Source organism: Globicephala melas, chromosome 2, assembly GCF_963455315.2.
Source record: "Globicephala melas chromosome 2, mGloMel1.2, whole genome shotgun sequence".
Classification (NCBI taxonomy): Eukaryota; Metazoa; Chordata; class Mammalia; order Artiodactyla; family Delphinidae; genus Globicephala; species Globicephala melas.
Genome location: NC_083315.2, coordinates 32,725,401 through 32,749,288, shown reverse-complemented (window position 1 = coordinate 32,749,288; position 23,888 = coordinate 32,725,401). Strand labels below are relative to the sequence as shown.

At 37.9% G+C, this 23,888-nt stretch overlaps 1 protein-coding gene across 5 annotated transcripts in view; it reads right to left on the bottom strand.

Moving 5' to 3' along the window:
- ZFAND6 (zinc finger AN1-type containing 6) overlaps positions 1-16,288 on the bottom strand; it is a 75,168-nt gene extending 58,880 nt beyond the window's left edge. The window contains exons 1-2 of one of the 5 annotated variants that reach the window (XM_030878458.3): positions 16,111-16,286; positions 4,505-4,580 (exon numbers count right to left, since the gene is read on the bottom strand). The gene's annotated coding sequence lies outside the window, so the exon portion shown is untranslated. Of the gene's footprint in view, positions 1-4,504; positions 4,581-6,129; positions 6,209-16,110 lie in introns of those variants that run through there. The other 4 variants (XM_060293749.2, XM_030878461.3, XM_030878459.3 and 1 more) reach the window with 4 other exon arrangements.
- Between the last annotated feature and the right edge of the window lie 7,600 nt (positions 16,289-23,888).

Genomic DNA, 23,888 nt, shown 5'->3' with positions numbered 1-23,888 from the left:
ATAGCTATCAAGATTTGGTTCTCATTCAGAAGGGGTACATTATATATTTTAAGTAACTATCTAAACATTTAAGAGAAATAACTGTGTATTCTTATTTATCAAAGCTAAGTAATACATTATTTTCAAATTTCTTCTGTTTTATTATTATTATACGAATGTATTATAACATTTAACATCTATTAAATGAGCTGTTAGTTGATTTTATTATTTAAAAAAAAGCAAAAGATTACTCTGGATAGTAAAATATACCAAATTAAAACTTGAGAGTAGTATGGCATTTTCCACTTCTAAAATACTTTAATGGTAAAAACAAAAACTTCTGTTTTTATAATGGGCAACCATGGATTTTTATTAAAAATTTATAACTACATTAATTCCCAACTATAGTTAAGAAATCAAACCCTTCAAAGAGACTATTATTTACCTATATTTACAAAACCTCTATCTACTTGCTCTTTTTCTTTTAACACCAAGTTTCTTTAAAAGCTATAGATTTAAAAGGTTCTTGGGGTTTTTTGGTCCAGGGGAGGTCCTTTTGCCTTAAAATATGTTGGAGGGAGACGGTGGAGAGAGAGAGAGGAAAGAAATAAAATAACTGAAATGAAAATGATTCCAAGTCAACTATTTCTCAGTTTATCTCAATTTTCTTTCTAGGCAAGATTCACTGCAATATTTAACTTTTTTGATGATATACTTGATATATAAACAAATATATGGAGCCTACTTCCCTACCTATAAGTTACTCAGTACCTCATATGACTTGTGTTCACAGGTAGATTCTTTATACACCTGGATGAAAAAATGAACACAACGTCCTGGCTAACAGCTATTTAAGGAGGTCATTAGCATTTCAAATAGCTCAGATAAAGTACTTTCACACTTTCCCTAATCTTCCTCTTACACAACTAGGTCTCAAGCTTTTATTAAATGTGAGGAATTCAACAGCTTTGAAATTCAAAACTAACCCCATATGGAAAACTACTTTTATTTTTCCTATGTCTCATTCTTTTATCTTCTTACATTCTAGGGATGCTAAAATGTCATATCTTTTTGGAGTGTTCCAAAAAATTGTCAGGAATTCTTCTTTGAAAATGTTTTCCTTAAAGCAACTTTAGGCTCAGGCAACAAGTTTTTGTTTTTTAGGTCGCACCGAGCAGCGTGTGGGATCGTAGTTTCCCGATCAGCGATCGAACCTGTATCCCCCTGCAGTGGAAGCGCAGAGCCCTGACCACTGGATGGCCAGGGAAGTCCCTCAGGCAACAAGTTTTGAGTATGTCTTAGAAGGAGGGACTGCAAATAGTTCGGAATGGTGTGGGGAAAAAAGATGGAGAAGTAAGTAAGGGTTAGCTTAGGAAGGCACACGGCTGGGTGGTTAAGAGGAAGGAGTCTGATGTGGCAAACTTCAGTTCAAAGTATGCTAGCCACTCACCAGCTAAGGCAACCCTGGACAAATCAGCAAGCATTTCTAAATCATCTCACTTGTGTTTTTAATTAATTTTTATTGGAGTACAGTTACTTTACAATGTTGTGTTAGTTTCTATATAACAGCAAAGTGAATCAGCTATACGTATACGTATACCCCCTTCTTTTTTAGAGTTCCTTCACATTTAGGTCACCACAGAGCACTGAGTTCCCTGTGCTATACAGTAGGTTCTCATTAAATCATCTCACTTGTTAAATGAAGGTAACAATACTTCCCCTCTTAAGATTGTTTGGTGACAACCTCAGAGAATACTTAGCACAGAATTAGCTGGTAGTTAAGAAAGTTCAAAGGGCAATAAGAAATCACTAAAGAATTTTAAGCAGAGAGACATATGTGAATGCATAGTGAAGAATGTATTATAGAGAGCCAAAACTGGAAGTGAAGATCAGTCAGGATGCTGTTTTAGTAATCTGAGAAACCACAGCATGACGTGTGCTAAGATGGTGAAGAAAAAGAAGGATGGATCCTAGAGGTACTATGGGTTTAAAATCAATAGGAAGTTGTGGCTAACTGGGGATGAAGAAAAGGAAGAATCAGAATGACACCTGGGTTCTGGCATGGATAGTAATACCCACTTATTGTGAGAGGAGGGAAAGAAGGGCTTGAGGGATGCTGCTGGGGAGGACAAAATAAGCAGGTAAGTTTAGCTTTGTTGAGTTTAACACAGGTATGGAAGAAATATTCATGAGCTGGGTGAACAGAGGTCTCAAGTGCAAACAAAAAAACTATTCATGATGCCAATCTCAGAATTGTTAATATATACAGGATGTTAACTGAAGATATGGGACTGGAGATTACCCAAAAAGTATATAGAGAAAAGTGTTAAGGTCAGAATCCTACAAAATTCCAATACTTAATGGTTGTAAAGAGGAAACATTTGCAAGGACAGAGATCACAAACAGAAGGAAGCCCAGGCATATCATTAAACTTATGGGAGGAGTTTCAAGAAATAAAGAGTAGTCAGTAGTGCTAAATTTTGCTAAGAAATCAAGTACTAACCAAAAAAACAAACAAACAAAAAAACATGGGAGTAGGGGAAGTACCCAAGATGCTTACTTGGGGAGGGGAAAAAAAAGGTATAGAGAGATAGATGGATCTGTTCCCTTCTACCATAACATTACCAGCCACAATAATGTTTTGAGTTCTTTTTTTTTCCTAATGACATACAAATGCAGAAAATCAGATTCAGCCAAACAGGTTAATATACACATCAGTTAATAAATAAACATTCCTAAGTTATTTAAAAACAAAAACAAAAAAACCCTCCTAAAACATTTACCTACTTTTATAAAGAAGCCATACAGGAAAAACATTGCAAAACTGTAAAGTCCCCCTACTACACAGAACAAAGAGACCTTGTAATTACTAAGCCACGGTTTCTAGGCTCTTTCAAGTTTTACCAACTTGCTGTCCCTTAACCTTTTTCCTTATGTCATTAAGAAAATGAAAAATCACTGTATTCCCCTTGAATGGAGATGAACAATAGAGACTTTGAATGCATTTAATATCTCCCCTCTAGATCACTTTTTTTCTCCATTCTAAAAGAATAAAATAGGGTTATCACTATTGTTATCTTGCCTCAATATTAGGTCATTTAGAGATTCTTCTCCCTCTAGAGAACTGGCTTCTACACTCCGAATGAAACTAGTGTACTAAAAAGGATACTCCCTAGTTCTGCAACCAGAGACCAGTACAGTAGAGAAACAATTAAAGATTATCTGTTCTCAAGGTTCTAATGTTACCAGAGTACTAGAGGAGTAGGTAAACCTTTATGTTGGGTACCCATCAAAATGTAATCTACAGCCAAATTTGAATGACTTTCACTAAAATTGTTATATTTACAAGTACCTTCATCTCCATCTGGCAGCAATAAGATGAATCTCTTAAGAAGAAAATTAAATGCATCTTCTCAAATTCAGAACAAAAGAAATATGATATAAATATTTAAGCACCAACATAAATTTTAAATATTCAGGTGAAACTTAAACAATTGTTCTACTCATGAATACAGTATTTAGATTATCTGTATAAAATTCTGACACATCTAGCAAATTTAAATGCAGAGAAAATGTATTTTGCAACAATTATTTCATTAATTAAAAGTGATGAGTTTTAAGTTTTTTCTCTTCCATTCCAAATGTTAAGAAAACCAAAGTATCTGGAAAAATCAAACTCTTAAGCCATGAAAAACAAAATAGGCATTAAAAGAAAAACAAACAAACAAACAACACTTCCCCCGTAACAAACAAAGTGACCAACATACCAACGTTAGCTCTGAAAATTAGAGATACTAAATTTATCAGCAAAAATTTACAGAAAATAAATTACTTAAATTGCAAAATGAGCTAGACTATTTAATTCAAGATTATACATACATGCTCAACTACTGGTTCCATCAGTGAGTTAGAGCTTAACTCATGACTTAATACTGGCTCCCATTTATAAATTAAAATTAGAATTTTTAAACGTCTTACAGAATTTTGCTTTAAAACAACTTTTTAAGTTTATTCTGGTGCATTAGTTAACAAGTTCCTATCCTGAACAATTATAGCCTATTCTATTTAACAGACTAGCTGGCAAGAGTACATACATAATGCAGAAGTTATTGTCAAATGGAGAATGCTCTTACAGACAAACGGAAACAACATAGGACTAGTAACACACTACGTGTGTGTAGTCATTTTACCTTCAATTGAAAGCCTGTGAAATACTGGAAAGGTGTAATATATCATCTTAAAACCTTGATCTATACACACTAATTGTTTCTATATTGTACTTAAAAAATCAGAAATGTGCTATTCATACCTGTTCAGAGTTAAGTCAAATACTACCGCCCCCTCTCAAAAAAATGTTTCTGATGTACTTTCTTAAAAGAAAATACTTCTTCTGGTATGTGCTTACCAAAGAAACATGTACTGAGGAAAGCTGGCGGGAACAACAATGCCAATGTAAAACATTAAGCCCTCTACTTAAATGAAGCAATACATAACAATATTAACCAACAAAGATATAATTACTCACTTAAGTGGGTAAAAATGCTCCCAATTTCCTTCAGCTGATCTTAATGTCCAGAGAATGGATTTAGATCCATCTACATCTTGGAAAATGGAATTTAAAATAGGCTATTAGTTTAGGCAAAAACTAATCAACAAGTCAGAGAGCTTCAGAGGCACACTTTAATGAGAACACTTCAGGGTCTACCCATTAGAGAAATTTTTGAAGCACATTCTTCTGGTGGCGATATAAATTGGAATAACCTTTTCGAAAGGCAATTTGGCTACTGAAGTGTTTATATCCTTTGATCTAGGTAAGCCCACTCCAGGGGATTTTTCCAAAAGAAATAAAGAGGAAAGTATTCTAAAATGTACACAAAGAGGTTTGTTCAACGCAATACCGTTTAAAATGGTGAAAAATTAGGAACAATCTAAACGTAAAACAGGTAAAAGACTAGGTAAATTAAGGTCCCATTAACCTAAGAGAATTATATAGCAAATGAAATGAAAACAATTTTAACAATACATGATATAGTTTAACGAAAAAACATAAAACTGCCTTTATTTACAATGAGGGGGAAAATAAAAGAATATGGTAAGGTGCAGAATAGAAGAGGGGGAAAAAATAAGACCACCTCATGATGATCTTGTGGATATCTGGGTGACTTTTCTTGATTTTATTATTACTATAGTATTGCTTATGCAATAGATAGAGCAGAAAAGCATTAATTTAAAAACTTTTACATGATCTGGAAGAAGAAGCATAGCAAATACAAGTATACTGATTATTCAAATTATTCTATACCTTAATTTCTATGCGATCAAAGAGCAACAATATAAAGACATGAGCCTCTAAAGGAAACTTCTGGTACTGAAACATACTACAATTATTTCATAAGTAAGAAATGTCACTAGATTCATAGATACTTTTTTTTAAGTTTTGGTAGTCTACCTATACCTCTGAAAAATAGAAATCCATCCATTTCCTGTTTCAAAAGGGTGTCAATTACTTTACGTCCACCTTTGAAAGAAATGAAGTTTGAAGGAAGGAGAAAGTTTTTACCTTGTTCTATATAAAATGAATCCATGATCTTTTAAAAAACAAAACTAAAATTATAAGCATATTAAAAATGCCAACAATATTGCTAGATTTAAAGTATACTGAAGTTTTAAAAAAGGGGAGGTATGCTGGGGGATTAAAAAAAAAAATTAAACAGCTGGCATTTCAATTCTTTAAAAAGGACCAACTTAACCCTACCACATATATCTTTTAGCAACTTAATAACATTTTAAGTTCAAGGAAAATGACATATCAAATAGACCTCCTCAAGATGTCATTTACAAAAACTGACAAATGACTCCTCAAACATCCAATCCAAGAGAAAAGCCTGTTACTGGAGATGATTTTTATTCAAGTATTTTTTAATGACACTTAAATTCTGAACTCAAAGTAATGATAAAGAAAGTCAAGTTTGATTCTCTGAACACCTATTTCCTGTCCAAACAGCCCTTTTGTTCTGCTTCCCTGCTTAATTTTAATGTTCAGTTTGCATCAGAAAATAGCAACAATGACAAAACCTAACATACACAGAAGCATAAAGGAGCAAAAGTGTAAAATAAAGGATCATTAAAAGATTAGAACAAAAATCCTACCAACAAAACCTCCACAATTTTCTGTTTGCTTCACCTCAGATTAACTTCACTTGAAGCTGTACTCCAAAGCAACCAAACCTGAATACCAAGCTCCACCTTCTCCAATTTTAGTGGCTGAAGAGTAAAATCTCCTCCCTGTTAGTGAAACTGATAATTGTGATTGGATACAGCTAATATCCATTATTTTAAAGAACTTTTCCTTGCTAGCAGGTTAGGTAAACACTCTAAAACCCCCTGGATAAGCTGGTTTCTTAAAGGAACAGTAGGTAATGTTTCAGTTTTCCCATCACATACTATTTGCTTACTCTTTTGTCTAGGTAAAAAATAAATAAACCAAGTAACAGAAATGAAAATCTCACAGATGCAGCATTAATTTGCAGTTCAGCAACCAACTGTTTAAAATACAATGCTTTTAAGCTAAATCATTTGATATTTTTTACAGAGCCTGAAGGTGAAGTTATGCTTTATAAAGACTCCTTTTTCAATACAGTTCACATTTTGTATGAAAATTTTAAAACGGCAACAGAAAATCCATTGCAAAATTTTGCTAATAAGAACAAAACAGTCTTTTCTCTACGACTTAAACATAAAACCACATCTTAAGTGAAAATACATAGCACTAAAACACTGAATGCAAAAATTTCATTTCTAAGCTATCAAATTCACTGATACTTATGTTCTCAGTATCACAAGAATAGAATGAAATTTTCAGTGACATCAGACTGATAATTCTATTTGAAACTGAAGAAAAATGAGGCAGAAACATTATTTCTATATTACCACATTTACAGGTCTGACATTGTGCGTTTTTGCAAGGATAATGCTTATCCACTGCAAATGGATATCTATAAAAGGAGAAGGCAACTTGTTCTAATGAACATGTTCAGGTATAAAGTTTGGAATGGTTTAAGCTGGTTTTTTAAAAAATCATTATTATTTTTTTAAGAGATGGTTGGACACTATTTTGTACCCTACTTAAGTATTACTTTAACGTGGCATGGAAACCCTAAGGTACAGCTGAAGGGTATACATACACCTCTTAAAACAGTAAGTTATGTTAAATGTTATTTTTACTACAGAGATTCTGATTTTTCAACAAGAAAGACCTACAGTCACTTTGTACATTACTAAATTTGCTGTATTTTATTATGTTTATTTTAATTAGAACTGTGTGTTTTTAGGAGCTTGACCCATTAACTACTACTCTGACATTAATCATTATCTGATTGAATGACATTTAAATAATATTAAGCTCTACCAAAAATTGACTGATTTATAAAAACACATTCAAAATTAAAGCAAATTAGCGTAGCTCCTTCTTAAAACATATTCAGTAAGTTTATATAATTTTAAATTTGAATTTAGTTTTCTAAGTTAAAAACCTTTCAAGCATTTTTCCTCAAAGAAAATTCATATATTAGAACAACATAAAGCCAACAAACTTGTTTTGAATACAAAGAGAAGCCTTTGTAAGAAACTGAAAATTCACATAATTGCAACTAGACATGAATATGGAGTAATACCCTGCAGAAGCCCAAACAGCTGCATAATCTATTATGCCTTTTAAGTGGACAAATTGAAAGAGCCAATTCACAAAGGTCTAGTCCCAAAATCCTTTGCAAGGATTCATGGCTGTGAATGCCCAGTACTTCACGAGTCAAGTTCAGGTTTTCTTCCCACTGTGTGAACACTTGCAAAAGGACACTGGAAGCAGAAGAGGTACAGGAACAAACAATAGAAAAAATACATAATTTGAGTTACAGCACAGAACTTGAGTTAATCATAAAACAAGTTTTAGATGGCCAAAATTTTACAGGGTTATAGAAAAAAAGATGGCAAATATTTTAATCTTAAAATGTGCCAAGCATAAAATTAGTAGACAGTTATGGGAACCAAAAGAACCTTTGTTCTAACGCCAGATTTTCACATTGAAGTTAATTATCTGTGTAAAACAAACGCATAGAACATACACTAATTTAACACCAAAACCACTCTCAATCTATAACCAACAGAAAAGAGAAATATAGACTTAGCTATTCCAGATTGTTCAAAGATCTCCAGGACCTACTTGAAAGAACTTCAAGTTGATAAATATCATTTTAGGTGGCTTACAGGTTAAAATTAAGGGTATTTTATTCCTCTCCTAAATCCATAGTAGAAGAAAACAACAGCAAAAATAAATGAAAAGAAAGCATTACCACAACTGAGATTATTTGAAAACAATATTGCTTCATAGGAACAGGGAGGCTGCAAAAGCTTCAAGGCTCCCAGATTGCATGTGACAATATCACTTTTTGAACATCAAGTATTCAAAGGACGTATTGTATATTCTTTGTGGGAGTTCAGAGGTTTTCCCAAACCTATCAACTGAAAACAATTTAGAAGAGCACAAGCCACTGAACGACTTGGTCTCATTTCACTTTTGATTAAAAAGACCCTATATAAAGAATCAATACCTAGACTATTAGGAACAACTTTTAGTACAAACAGAGCAGGGTGAAAACTTCCACAGAATTTTTAAGCACTGAGAATAGCTCAAACTATTCTTCCTACAACAGAAATTAATCCTTGGCAGTAGTATCCCTGGGTGCTATATAAATATAATTACAGGTATAATATAAAATATACTTTATATATAATATAAAATATAAATACAGGTAGTTAAGGCAGTAGTAGGTGAAAGGACCACCCTGACATTAGCAAAAACATGACTAGGGTCACTAAGGATAAAGTCTGAAAAACACCAACTAACGGAGGAAGAAAAAAATTAAGAAATATTTCCCTGACAAATACATGGTGTCTACAGAAGTGAGGTATGTATTTGAGTTTGCAACTCCTGATGACTACCTTCTAACTCGTTAAGGGAAAAGAATACAAGGTGAGAATCGGGGAGAGAGGGAGGGTGGTGATGGCCCATTCAGCAAAATACTAAACACAAAGGAAACATTAAGAAAATAAACAGATTAGAAAGCATAAACCAAGCTGATGTCTTTTATAAGACAGTAAATTGCTTTAAATCTAAAGGAATAAACAGGTTACCAATAAAGTAAATTAAAAAGGAACAGAGATCATAGTATTGAGACCGAAGTATAAGTAAAGGAAAAAGCATTCATAATCCTCAATTATTTAGATTTAATAGTCATAAGTTTTCATGTGCCAAATAACACACAATAGATATAGAAAAATGAAAGAAAACAGATTGGCAGACTTTAAATTCCCCTTTCTTTAGCAGCCTAAGCCAGGGGAAAAAACCCAGAAAAACCCCAAAAACCCAAAAGACGAATGATGCGTAGCAATTATTTCATAAGGATAATTTTTATATAGCTATCAAAAGAAAAGCTTCTCTTCTCAAGTCACAGGAAAACATATTTAATTTTAGTCATGAAGAAAACCAAAAATTTTAAAAAGCACAAGTTGAATAGGGAGCATTCTCTACCTATTGAAAAGTTTATTCATCCATCAAACTTTTTGAACACCTACTATATGCTGGGCACCACTAGCTGCTGTGGATGCCATGGTGAACTGTCTCTCCATTGTAGAAACTTACAGTCTAGAGTTAGACCAGTGCTGTCCAGCAAAAAAACAATGCGAGCCACATACTATTTTCCATTTTCTAGTGGCCACGCTAAAACATTTCAATAAAGTTAAATTGAATGTAATATTTTATTTAATGTAAAACATGTAAAAGCATTTTTAAAAGTAATGAATTATTTCAATATGTAATCAATAATTTAAAAATTGAGCTCTTGTCCCTTTTTTGTGCTAGAAATCGAGTTCTTATTTCATACTTACAGCACATCTCAATTCAGACTTGCCATATTTCAATAGCCAGATGTGGCTACTTAAACTTAAATAAAATACCGTAGCTATCAGCCACATGATTATTTATAAATTAAGATAAATTTTCATCGTTGTAAAAGACTCTTTATCTCTGCTGTCCATTATAATAGCCACTAGTCACATGTGGTTACTGAGCACCTGAAACGTGACTAGTAAGCCTGAGGATATGAATTTTTTATATTATTTAACTTTAGTTAATAATAAACAGCCACAAATGGCTAGTAACTACCAGATTGGAAAGCACAGCTTTAGAAGAAAAAGATGCTAAAACAAAGCAAATGTGTCCAATGTGAAAAGATTAAATATAGCCAACAGAAGAACTTAACCTCTTTTGCCAGCATTAAGGATTAATTCATCAAGAAAATCACAATTAAGCAAACGAGGACAGCATATGCAAAGATCCTGAATGGGGAAAAAGTGAAAATACAGTAGAAATAATGAAAGAAAGTATCAAGGAGCAAAACAAAGTTATTTGCAGGCGACTGATTTGGATCATGGAATATAAATAGGATAGGAAGGTGGCGGCGAAGTGGAAGCAGCCTTACCACTTGGAAATAAGTCTTGCAATGAAGTCTGTCCCACTCTCTTCACTCAGTAAACTCCAGTCATTCCAATCTCGGTCAAATCCTAAATCAAGCCAGGTACTTTTCGTCCCCTTTGTGCTAGCAGTTCCCTTTACTTGGGAAACTTCCCCCAGCACTTTCCTGATCTTAGAACTCAGAATCACAGTTCCAAATTTTCTATACAGGACAAGCGTTAAGGCAGTAATCCAACTGGAAGATACGGGGTGGAGGGGGTAGGGTGGAGTTTGAAGCTGTCTGCAAGGCAATTTTTACAAAAAACTTTTACAGAAAAAGTTCAGTGTGTCATTTTTGTAATGTTCTGACAGACTGGGGAAGCTAAGAAAACTCCTCAAACACACTTTAGTATCACCACTAACTTTAAACATTATAATCTCAGGACATCCAACTAGCACCTTCTAATCTCTATCAGCACACCCTATTTCTTTCCTTCCCAGCACTTGTCAAAATCTGAAAACTGTTTACTCATTGGTTTGTTAATAGCCTAGCTTTTCCAACAGACTGTAAACTCCATGAGAGCAAAGACCCTGTGTCATTTTCATCCTTGTATCCTCAGCACTTAGCACAATGTCCAACTAGCATGGAGCAATGGTTTAAAGAATGAAAACTGCAACTGCAGGGATTTTAATAAAAATATTTCTTGTCAAATTTTAAGGAACAGAGCTAAAACTAGGCTCAAAGGAAAACTTAATGGCATTAAAATCTTTTCATTATACAACATAAAACATTAAGTGTAGAAATAACACAATATTTTTTTAATTTAAAAATTCAAAACCAAAAACCTAAAGAATCAACTAAAACGACCCTAAAGAATCAACTAAAAAACTCGAGGACTAACAAAGCAACAACCAAAAATTTGGGGGGAAAAGGGGGATGGTAAGACTTAACAATAACAAAATAAAAACACATTATTACTCCCAGTTACTAAAACCATGTGCACTGATTTATATTGAATAAAAGCTAAAAAGAATAAAAGGTAAAAAGAACCAAACATATATGTGTTTAGTATATGACAAAAGTAGCTTTATTTGAAGACAAAAGAAAAAGTTTTCTTTAATGAGGCTGAAATAACTGATTGACTATTAAGGAAAAATAAGGACAATCATTTCACTTCACATGTTATGTCAAAATAAATCCTGGATGAACAGAAGAGAGATAGATATGAAAAATGAAACCACAAAACAACTAGAAGAAAACAGTTATCTGGGTAGGAGAATCCATTAAATATGAAAGTAGAAGCTAAATATAAAAGGAAAGTATTAACCTAAACTTCTTAAAAGGTAAAAACTCTTCTACATTATTAAAAAATATATATCATAAACAAATGAAAGACTAATGAAGAGCCAGGGAAAATGTTTGCAGTATGTGTCAAACAGTGGCTATCCTAAATATATAAAAGGCTAAAAAGGGTATCGCAAACATAAAACACCACCCCAAATGAGCCAAAGACAAACTAGATGTCCAACACCTATATCTCTACTCATTATCATAATTAATTAATCTAAGAAATAAATAATAAATCTTATGGAAAGGAAAAGAAGGAAAGAAAATACTATTTCTTGGTAAAGATATGGAGGAAATGTGTATTCTCTCATATTTTCAGTCAAACTTTACACAGGTTTGGTCAATTTCATACTATAATGTTAGTCAAACTTTTAAGACAAGATTTGTCAGTATTTATGAAAAGACAAAAAATGTTCATATCCTTTAAGCAATTTTAAGACAGGCTGAATCATAAAGGAATGAGAAATACATAGTAAGATTTAGCTCTTAAGATGTTCTTTACCACATTATAATAGTGAAAATGGGATAAAGTAACACGTTATACACAACAGGTGACTAGTTAAATTACAGTATTTCATAAGATGAAATGGTATGCACCTTTTAAAAATTATATTTTTAATATATGGGGACCTAATGATAAACATGAGGAAATCCTGTGGCCCCCAACAGTTTACATTCAAGCAGGGGATACAGACAATAACCAAATAAATCATTTCAGATGTTAGGTTGTAAAAGGAAATGAAGAAGGGTAACAGAGTTGTCAGGGAAAGTGGTCTGAGAAGGCATCTCAAAAGGAGTGACTTTTGAACAAAACACGACTGAGTGTTCCAGGCAGAAGGAACAACAATTTTAAGAACTAAGCTTGGCATGCTCATGAACCCCCCAAAAGACCAGTATTACTGGGGGTACATGAGTCAGGGGAGAGTGGCAGGATATAAGTGTATGAAGCTGGCAGGCCTGATAGTCTCGAGCAGCACCATCCAATCTGTAGCCACAAGCAAGGCCAGCCTAAAAAGTACCTGAAGTGGAAAATACACAACGAATTGCGAAGACAGTCTGAAAAAAGGTAAGTAAAATACCCCATTAATAATTTCTTACATTGATTACTTGTTGAATCATAATATTTTTCGGTTAAAAAATATTTCACCTGTTTCTCTCCCTTTTTTTTGTAAATGCAGCTATCAGAAAATTTTAAATTTCTTATGTGGCTCGCATTTGTAACTCCTACTATATTTCCATTGGACATCGCTGGTCTAGGGTATAAAAAAGTTTGAATTTATTTTGTGTACTGAAAAGCTGTGGAGGGTTTTGAGTCTGGGAATAACATAATCTAATTTATACATTTAAATGATTGTTCTGCACAGGAAAAGCAAGTAGACGGTAGGGGACAGATTGAAGAAAAGGTACCAGTTAGGTGACTACTACCACCATCTTTTGTACAACGAAGATGTTGAGAGGGATCATATTTGGGGTAAGTTTTGAAGATAGAAGCAGTCTAGTATTGTTTACAATTCAACATTTAGTTGTTTAGGATATGAAGAATACACAAAAACAGAAAGACTGGGGGTATACCTGCCAAAATGTTAATGATTATTTATTCTTTGTAACTTTTCTGAAAGTTTGAAAAAAAAATGCCCTTATAATCAAATACAAAAGTGAGTTGTTTTTTTTAACACGATAAAATAGCCCTATCAAAACAAAGCATCCTGACATTTGTCTGCAGGCTGCATACCCTGTTCAAAACACACACACACCCCATCTCTCATGCCTTTAAATAAAAAACAGCTTATTCAAAGATACACATAACCTCATATTACTTACACACCGTTTTCAGGAAGTTAATACTGCTCCCTAATTTGTCTTTGCATTGCTGTTTGCATGATAAATAAAAGCACTCCCAAATCTGAGGCAAAGGAAAGAAAAAGTACTTAAATGTGTGATTAACATATCCTGGTAAATACTCACCACACACCTTTCTCCAAAAATGTTCCCAAGGACACACTCAATGTAATTCCAGAGAATACACTTTGGTCCTAATCCTTTTCCTTAAAGGCTCTGCCATTCGATATGTGCTTCCCTTAACTAAAGTCTGCATAACTGAAAGGATAAACTTAGGACAGGTTTCTTTTACATGAGTATACTAAGGCACAAGAGAAGTTTTAAGTAATTTGCCAGAGACTACAAAGGGGGAAGGAGGAACACAGAGTGATTTATTTTATACCCAATCAAGTGTTTTTTTCTACTATGTTTACATTTTGCACTGAAAAAGGAGGTATCAAATAGTGCCAGACTTCTTACCACGGGATTTCCAAGGAAAAGAGTCATTGTATACAGATCAACAGAAATCCTGGGTTCTCATGCAAATGTTCAAAAACTGTGAACCAACCACTACGGATATGAATCTTCCATTAAAACATAAAAGAGAATCCTAAAGTTTTTCATTTATTTTATTTCTAGTATTTCAATCTCTTTTACTCCTGACTATCTAAAATTTCCCAATGAAATCTACATTCACTCTAAAGAAACTCTGGCACTTGTGCACCAGGAGCCAGGAAACAAATGTTCATAAAGCACAGCTGTTGACAGCAAAACAAAATCAAAAACATAATCTGAAGTCCCATGAGTTATGGAAGATTAACACAATATTGTACAGCAATGAAAGGACTGAACTACAGCCGCATACTACTTTTATAAAGCTCAAAAGAAAAGCAAACTAAACACACTGAGCACACAAACGTTATGTGATGAAACTTTCTAAAAAATGAAACAGAATGGTAAACAAAATCCACTACACTGAAATGATTACCTCAGTAAGAAGAGGCAGAGGTATAAGACAGGTAAGAAACTCATAAACATATGCAAGTTTTGGTAATGTTCCAGTTATTGGTTTGGGGGTGCAAATCAGGAGTTTTATTATATTTTATCTCTTTATACCGCACTGTGTGTATTCATACTCTTGTGGTATCAAATATACTTTGAATACTTGGCTTCTTAAAAAAGGGCTTTATGGAGGTATAAGTGACATACAATAAAGTGCACACACTTTAAAGTGTAAAATGTGATCTGTCGTGATAATTTCACAGGAAATTATCACTACAATCGAGATAATAATCCAACAACCCCTAAATACTCCTCCTGTACACCTTTGCGATCCCTGTCTCATTAAATGTGTTTTAAAACGTTAAAGAAAAAAAGTTAAAAGACAACCTGTTTGGGAATTTTGCAGAAAGAGAATATTTTCCCCTGAAGCCCCAGACTACGGGAAACTTGGCAAGTGTCCTAAAATTGGCAATATAAATATTACATAACTAACCTTAAAAGTGTACGGGATTTTACATTAAAAAGTCACATTCCGAATTTGATCTGCAAGAGGACTTTAAATCTCTTTCTCGGAGCATTAAACCATTATAAACTAACCAGTTTTTACCGCCAAACAACTTTAAACATAAATGGTCTGTGTGTAACCCTGAGCCCTTAACTTCTTCACAATGTTGAACGACCTTCTAGCTGTGAACATACATCATCAGAGCACCTTAATCGTGTGGTTTAGCACAAGCTTTCAACGTAAAGTTAAAATTATTTCAAACACAATATTCTGCTGTACTTGTTTACGTAGCTAGACGGCAACTTGAAAATACTATTTGAGAGGAAAATTCAGAAATCCTGAGTCCACCAAACAGAAGCAGAGGAAAAAGAGACCGACCCCAATCCCCTTTTCTAGTCCGACTTGCTAGACTTTCGCCCTCGCCGGCTTTTGAAAACACGGCAGGTGAAAAACATTTCAAAAAGGACTCAGGCTCGGAGCCGCGGGGCGGGGAACTTGACCGGGGCTGGTGACAGGGACGCGCCCGAGGGTGCCCGAGGTCCCTCCGACCCCTCACCCGCCAACTGCTTGGCACCGGCTGCGAGCGGCGAGCGCAGCGGCCCCCGCGGCCCGCAGGGAGTAGGAATCCGACCTCTGCGCGCCAGCCCCCGCCCCCGGCGGTAAGCCCCGGACCGCGAGCGCCGGGCGCGCGCCCGAGGGGGCCCGCTGCGCCCCGGCCCCTGCCCCCGGGGCCGGGAATCCCCTCGCCCCTCAGCAAACGCCCGGCCCGGGCCCGCGAGTGAGCGGCCAGCCCACCACCTGCTGCGCCCGCCGGCCGCCCTCAGCTTCCGGCTCCCCCGGGCCGGGAAGAGCCGGGGGAGGGCCTCGTCTCAGCCTCAACCGAGTGGGGGAAGGGAGTGAGGGGGAGGGGTGGCGCCGGGCCGCCAGGGCCCTGTGGGCCGCGGTCCTCACCTGGCGGCGGCTCTCTCCGCCTGACGCGCTGCCCGCCGCCGCCGGTCGCCGCCGGTGAATGGGGACAGGTGGGGCCACCAAAACCCCGCTCGCCCCGGCCCGGCCGCCGCCACCAGCCCCTCCGCCTGCTGTTTATTAAACTTTTCTGTTTGGTTGTTCGGCCTGTGACGCGGCCGCCGTGGAGAGCTCCAAGATTGGCCGGCTCCTAGCGCTGACGCGGCACCCCCCGCCCGCAGCCTAATTATCACCGGCCGGGGCGGAGCCGCAGGCCGGAGCCCGTGGTGAGGGGCGGGGCCAGGGCTCGGAGCGCGCAGCGATTGGCTAGGGCCCAGAGAAGAGGCGGGGCGGAGCGAGGGGAGACGCTCCTCCGCCCTCTCCGCCTCCACTGTCCTTTCCTCCGGTCTCCCTGGGTTCCTCTTCCTGGCGGCGGGAGGACGTTTCGAGGCGTTGTGCGGTGATGTGTTGGGTAGGGGGCAGTAGGTTCAGGTCCCTCTGCTACCTCGAAGGGTGTCCCATGTTCCTGTCCCGGGTTGAGGCGCCAGAAAGAGTTGCGCTCCACCTGCCAGTTGTGCAAGAGGAATTCCGAGCTCTCCCCACGTGCAACCTCGTGCCCCCACTCCATCTTTGCAAGCGCAAAGTCCAGGGTCCGGGTGCGTACTCGAAGGCAGTACTCTGCCCCGCCCTGAGCCATGGCCTGGAAAGAGAAGGAAGAAGAGAAGCGCGCGTGCACACGTGTGGCACACACACACACATATATACGCACCGACACACACGCCCCCACAGGCACCCAGCTCCCAGCGTTTCCAAAAGCGCGTGTCCGCTTCCCGGCTGAGTGGAGCAGGCCGCGCTACTACGCTGGGGCGTGGGGTGATGAGAATGGTTCCCCCGCAGTTTCTCGGCCTTCGGGCTCACGTGCAGTTCAAGAAGTACAAGATCGGAGTTCGAGGATATTCAGTCCTACCGTGAAAGAGGGGTTCGGATGGGGCCGGCAGGTAGGAGGCGGACCGAGTCCTGAGGATCCTCTTTAATTTTATATTTGATGTTTTGTTCATGAATCTTTTTTTTGGAACTAATTTTGATGTTTAAGAAAATATAGTATTAGGGACTTCCCTGGCGGTCCAGTGGTTAAGATTTCACGCTTCCAATGCAGGGGGCGAGAGTTCGATCCCTGGTTGGGGAACTAAGATCCCACATGCCCCGCCAAAAAAAGTGAATGAATTTAATTTTAAAAATATATAGTAATTGAAATATTATTTATCTTGATTACTGAGCTTTTTGGTGCCCCTTTAAATTTTAAGCTTGAAGTATCTCACTATCCTCACCCTAGTCGGGTGGCGCTGGGGGGAGAGATTTTGAGGTGACTGACTGTAAAGGTAAGGTGTTTTGAAATACGGCTTTGGGATAAGAAGCAGTTAATTATAGAGGAGAGATAGGGGCCAGAAAGAAGTTTTCAAGGAGAAGGTGGCATTGGTTTTTGGCACTGAAGAGTGCATACGGCCCAGCCTGCTGGGAACCAAAAGAAGCATTTTCCTGCTCTCCTAAAGAGGCTGGAAGATGCAGTGTGGGGGTTTGAAGAACAGAATGTGAAATGTTATGCGGTGTCAAACAGATGCTTCAGGAGCAAGGTAAGGAGTGTTCTGTGAAGTTACACCTAGTGTAAGCCAAAGAAGGGGGACAGTAGTAAACTGGAGGGTCTTGCCCAGGACCTAAAGGTATTCAAAATGTGGTTTTAAAATGCATTCAAGTTTAATTTTAAAAACATACATACAAACAATGGACTAATGCAGCAAAAGAGGATTTTGCCCAAGGACATCATCCCTGATAATGGGGACTGGAGATCAGGTTATAATGGAGACTAGACATGGTGTTACGGTCAATTATTTTACAGATCTTCGAAGCCAAATTGAGTAGTTGACTTTACTTAGTGGGAAATGGGAAGCCATTATAGAACAAGAACTATAAGGAGAGGAAATGGTGAATTATAAAAGTTTGGTGGATTCTTCTGGTACTAGGAATAATTTTGCAGCCTGGGCCACCTGGGGTACTTTCAGCTGTTCACTGCCCTCTTGTCACTGGGTAGAAGAACTATATGAAAGGAACTTAGGTTTTTGGCCAGGGTTCAGATCGCTAATCAAACGTGTTACTCAGAGACATTGAGCAATACTCAACCTCTCTGGGTCTCAATTTTTTGAGTCTGGGAAACATCAGCAAACAAAACAAAGATCACTACCTTTATAGATTTTTCATTCTAATGGGGGAGACACGAAAAACATAAGTATGTATGTTGTAAGTTAGAAGATGGTAAGTGGTATAGACTGAAGAAAAAGTAGAGCAGGGTAGAGGCTGTGGGAGGGTGGGTTGCAGTGTTAAACAGAGCAGTCAAGGTAGGCTTCATTGAGAAAGTGAGGTTTGAATAGAATTGTAAGAGATGAGGGTGTAGTCCTGAATACCTGGGAGAAGAGCATTCCGGACTGAGAGAACTGTTAGAACAGTGGGCCCCAAGGCAGGAACGGCCAGGAAATTGGTGTTCCTAGAGCCAGGTGAGCTGGGGAGAATAGGAGAGGAAGTTAGGGTGGTAGGGAGGACCTGCTCACGTAGGGCCTGGGGCGGCCATTGGCTTTTACTGTAGAGCCAGTGCATGGTTTTGAGCAGAAAAGTAACATGATCTGACTTAGATTTTAAAGGATCATCCTTCCTGTCATGTTGAGAGTGGACTAACAGCGCAAACAGGGTAGGAGCAGGAACTTTTAGGAGGATAGTGTCTGCATCCACGTGAGAGAGAGCGGTGACTTGGACCAGTAGAGCCAACAGAATTTCCTGATAGATGGGACGTAGTGGGGGACAATGAAGAGTCAAAGGTAACATTCAGGTTTTTGGCTTGTGCAACTGAAAGAGGGAACAGGATGGAGATCAGGAGATTCATCATATAAATAGTACTTAAAGCCTTGAGACTGAGCAGGAAGTGAGTACAAAGCAGACCAAGGACTGAGCCCTGGGGGTTCTGACATTGAGAGTTCACGGAGAAGTGTAGGAATTCACAGGGGAGACCAAGAAGGAGGATGTTAACAGGAGTTTGGAGGAAAACAGAGTTTGGTGTCCTAGAAGCCAAGTGAAAAAGTGGGTTAAGGAGCAAGTATCAAAAGCTGCTGATAGTTCAAGTGTGAAGAGGACTGAGAATTGACTGTTGCATTTAGCAACATAGAAATCACCTTGGAGAATATAGTTTAGGTGGAGGGTAAAAGCCTGATGGGAGTGGCAATAGTATTTATTAGGGATTTGATGGGGGGCGGTTAATGCAATAATATGTGTGAAAGAGCTTTGTGAACTGGCAAGGATATGAGCAAGTTCCTAGGGATTTTATCTTAAATTTCTTTTCATTCAGATTCTTGCCCAGTTTATCATTATATTAACCTTGGCACCTAACACAGTTGAGTATTCATGTATATTTGTTATGAATTTGCATGGTTTACATGGCATAGGTTTACATGGCCTCTTTTGCTCCCTTTAGTTCCAAGTCTGTACTGAGAGATGACAGTATTGCATAGTGATTTGGAATTCAGACAGACCGCTGCTACTAATTAGCTTTGTGGTCTTAAGCAAATCATGTAAAATGGGACAAAAACCTACCTCAAACGGTTGTTATGTGGGTTAAAAGATACTACATTTGTACTCATCAAGCGAACATTGCATGCTGACTTTCTGCCAGCCTGTGTTGTTAACAACCAGGATACAGCAGGAAGTAAGAGAGCTAAAGGGCCCCCTCTCATTGACGTGTTTAAATTAATATAACACTTCTCATTGGCAGTGTATACATAAACAATACATTTACAGCACAGGTACCTACCTAATAGATGCTCAATAAATGATAATTTGCATTATTATCTCCAGTCCTTCCTCTCTTCTGTGCTCCAGACCACGGTATCCAGTGTCTCTTCTCAGAGGCATTCAATATATCCAAGGTTCATTTTCTTCCCCCAAACACATTCTTGACTCCTGTGGTCCCAATTTTGGCCAATGGTGACACCTCATTTATAGTTATTAGAGCTAGAACCTCATCGTTTTCCTTTCTTTAAAAAAATTTTTTTAAAACTACTTTGTTGAGATTTAATACGTATACCATAGAATTCACCCATTCAATGGATACAGTTCAGAGAAAGACAAGTATTACATGATATCACTTATATGCAGAATCTAAAAAATAATACAAATGAACTTATTTACAAAACAGAAACAGACTCTCAGATACAGAAAACAAATTTATGGTTACCAAAAGGGAAGCGGTGGGAGGGATAAATTAGGAGTATGGGATCAACAGATAACATGACTCTATATAAAATAGATAAGCAACAAAGATTTACTGTATAGCACAGGAAACTTTATTCAATATCTCGTAATAACCTATAATGGAAAAGTTTTAAATATATATATAACTGAATCACTTTGCTGTATACCTGAACCTAACACAATATTGTAAATCAAGTATAATTCAGTTTTTAAAAGGGGTACAATTCAGTAGTTTTTAGCATATTCAGAGTTGTGCCAATATCCCCATAATCACTTTTAGAACATTTTATAACCCCAAAAGAAACCCTCTACCCATTAGTAGTCACTCCCTTTTTCCCCCAATCCCCCCACCCAACCCTAGGCAACCACTAATCTTATTTTGTGTCTCTATAGATTGGCCTGTTTTAGACACTTCATAAATATGGAGTCATACAATATGTGGTCTTTTGTGACTGGCATCTTTCACTTAGCATAATGTTTTCGTGGTTCATCTATGTTGTATCAATACTTTATTTCTTTTTGTTGCTGAGTAATATTTCATTACATGGATATACCACATTTATTTATCCGTCACTTCATGGATATTTGAGTTTACACTTTTTGCCTCCTATGAATAGTGCTACTCTGAGTGTTTGTATACAAGCTTTTCTGGAGACATGTTTTCATTTCTCTTGAGTAGGTACCTAAGAGTGGAATTATGGAAACTCTATGTTTAACCATTTGAAGAAGTACTAGACTGTTTTTCAGAGGGGCTATACCATTGTATACTCCCATCAGCAATGAGTGAGTTTCACGTTCTCCACATCCTTGACGACACATTAGTGATCTGTCTTCTTGATTATAACCACCCTATGAGTATGAAGTGGTATCTTGTGGTTTTGATTTGCATTTCTTAGTGGCTAATGATGTTGAGCATCTTTTTATGTGCTTGCTGGCCATTTGTATATTGTCTTTGAAAAAATGTCTACTCAGATCCTTTGCCTTTTTTTTTTTTTTTTTTGCGGTACACGGGCCTCTCACCGTTGTGGCCTCTCCTGCTGCGGAGCACAGGCTCAGCGGCCACGGCTCACGGGCACAGCCGCTCCGTGGCATGTGGGATCCTTCCGGACCAGGGCACGAACCCGTGTCCCCTGCATCGGCAGGCGGACTCTCAACCACTGCGCCACCAGGGAAGCGCTGCCCATTTCTAAATTGAGTTATTTATCTTTTCATTGTTGGTTGTAAGTGTTCTTTACATATTTTGAATACAAGCCTCTTATCAGATACATAATTTGGAAATATAGTTTCCCATTTGTGTGTTGTCCTTTCGCTTGCTTAAGGGTATCAAAATTTTAAAGTTTTAAATGTTGACTCACCCTTTTCTTAAGTTCTCCCCTCCCCTACATCTAATTAGTCACAAATTTCGCGGATTCTGCCTTAGCGATATCTCTGAAATGTACCCCACCCCCACTGCCACACACACACACACACACACACACACACACACACACACACACACACACACACACACACACACACACACACACACACACACACACACACACTAGCCTCCAACTCCTATTCTCTTCTCTACATCCTCCACAGCCCACCCAGTTGATCCTCCAGCTGCCTCCAGGATCTTCCTGAAACACAAAGTGAGCAGGTCAGACTGTTGCAGGAAGGGGGACCCCTTTCAGGGCCTGAGAGCGGGCTCTTGTTGAACACTCAGAAATGAATTGTCCGAGGAGATACACGTGCTGTCAAAGCAGGAGACTTTATGGGGAAGGGGCGCCCGGGGAGAGCCGTGGGGTAAGGGAGCCCTGGAGTACTGCTCTGCCACGTGTCTCGCAGTCTCGGGTTTTATGGTGATGGGGTTAGTTTCCGGGTCGTCTCTGGCCATCGTTCTGACTCAGGGTCCTTACTGGTGGTGCCCACATCGCTCAGCCAAGGTGGATTCCAGCGAGGAAGATTCTCTGAGGTTGGGAGGACATACAGACTGGTGTCTCCTTTTGACCTTTCCTGAATTCTTCCAGTTGGTGGTGGCTTGCTAGTTCTGTGTTCCTTACCAGGAGCTTCTGTTTAAGAGAACTCGTGCAAATGGTTACTGTGGTGCCTGTCCAGGGTGGGCCGTTTCAGTCAGTGTTTCCCTTAACGAAACCTCTGTTGGGCCAACATTCCTTATGGAGCAGTTCTCAACTCCACCAATAAGAAGTTCTGGAACATTTAAAAAATTCAGATTGCAAGTCCATAATCTGGGCACAATAAATCAGAATCTCTAGGGAAGGAGCCTGGGAATCTATTTTTAGTAAGCCTCCGGGTGATTCTTATTCTCAGAATAGTTTGATCTAGAACAATTGTTCTAAACTAGGGATGATTTTGTCCCCCTGGGGACATTTGGCATTCTCTGGAGAAATGCACATGATCATAGCATTTGTCATTAATAACTCACTTGTATTATGCTTTGTCGATACTGTGGATGAAAGTTTTTTTAATATATTTTCAAACTGGTCATTTATAATATTATAATGCTATTTAATTCTGTATATTTCTTTTATACCTGACCATTTAATTGATCTTTTAAAATAGTTTTTAATTCTTTCGTTGTTTTTGCCATTAATGAAATAGTATTTTCTCTCTCTCTTTTCCAGTTTTGATACTTATTACATTGCATGTCTTATTGCTGTAGCCAGAATTTTCCAAGGAAATTAAATAATATTGACAATATATGATACTCTGGGCTAGTTTCTGACAAATGCTGATTTATTTGGAATAAACACCTTTAAAAAAATGATGTTAAGGAAGTAACTTGTATTTTTACATTTAGTTTTTATTAGAAATGACTATGAGTTATATGACTGACTTTTCCCCATCTTTGAAGATCATTTCTGAGATCATTTTCAGATTTGATCCACAGCTGTAAAGTAGTGTATCAGTAGATTTACTTATATTGCATTTTTCTTGCATTACTTCATGTAGCTATGGTGAGTTTTTATTTCATTACGTGGTTTAGTTACATCTGCTACTATTCTATTTTAGGTTTCTTTATCTATATCTACTTGATATAGCCCAATTCATCAGTAGTATCAAATGAACTTACATTAAATGATTCTAAACTCCCAATTTACCTATGGCAAAGGTTCTTCTCCCTTACCCTCCCTCCCATGATAATTCCGGGGGACTTACTTACTCAGGCCAAAGGATACTTATCTTCAAAGAGAGAAAACCAGTACATCAGCCAAATCGGCAGAAGAGTCTCTGCTATTCATTCTACTGTTGGTTGCGTTGCTCCAGCTGTCAGCGTCCTGGCAGTCCTATCCATGTTTGCTTTCTGCTCCAGCAGTAGTTCCTCTGCCCAGTGGTAGGGCTGGTATTCAGACACTCCCCTACTACCAGCAGCAAGGAAGCTGGGAGGACTAAAGTCTACCCCTAAACCGAATCCTTCCCCTCTCCTCTCCAGGTCCCAAGTTCCACCTGCGTGAAGTTGATCAGATGCAGGAATACCCATTGCCTTGCCC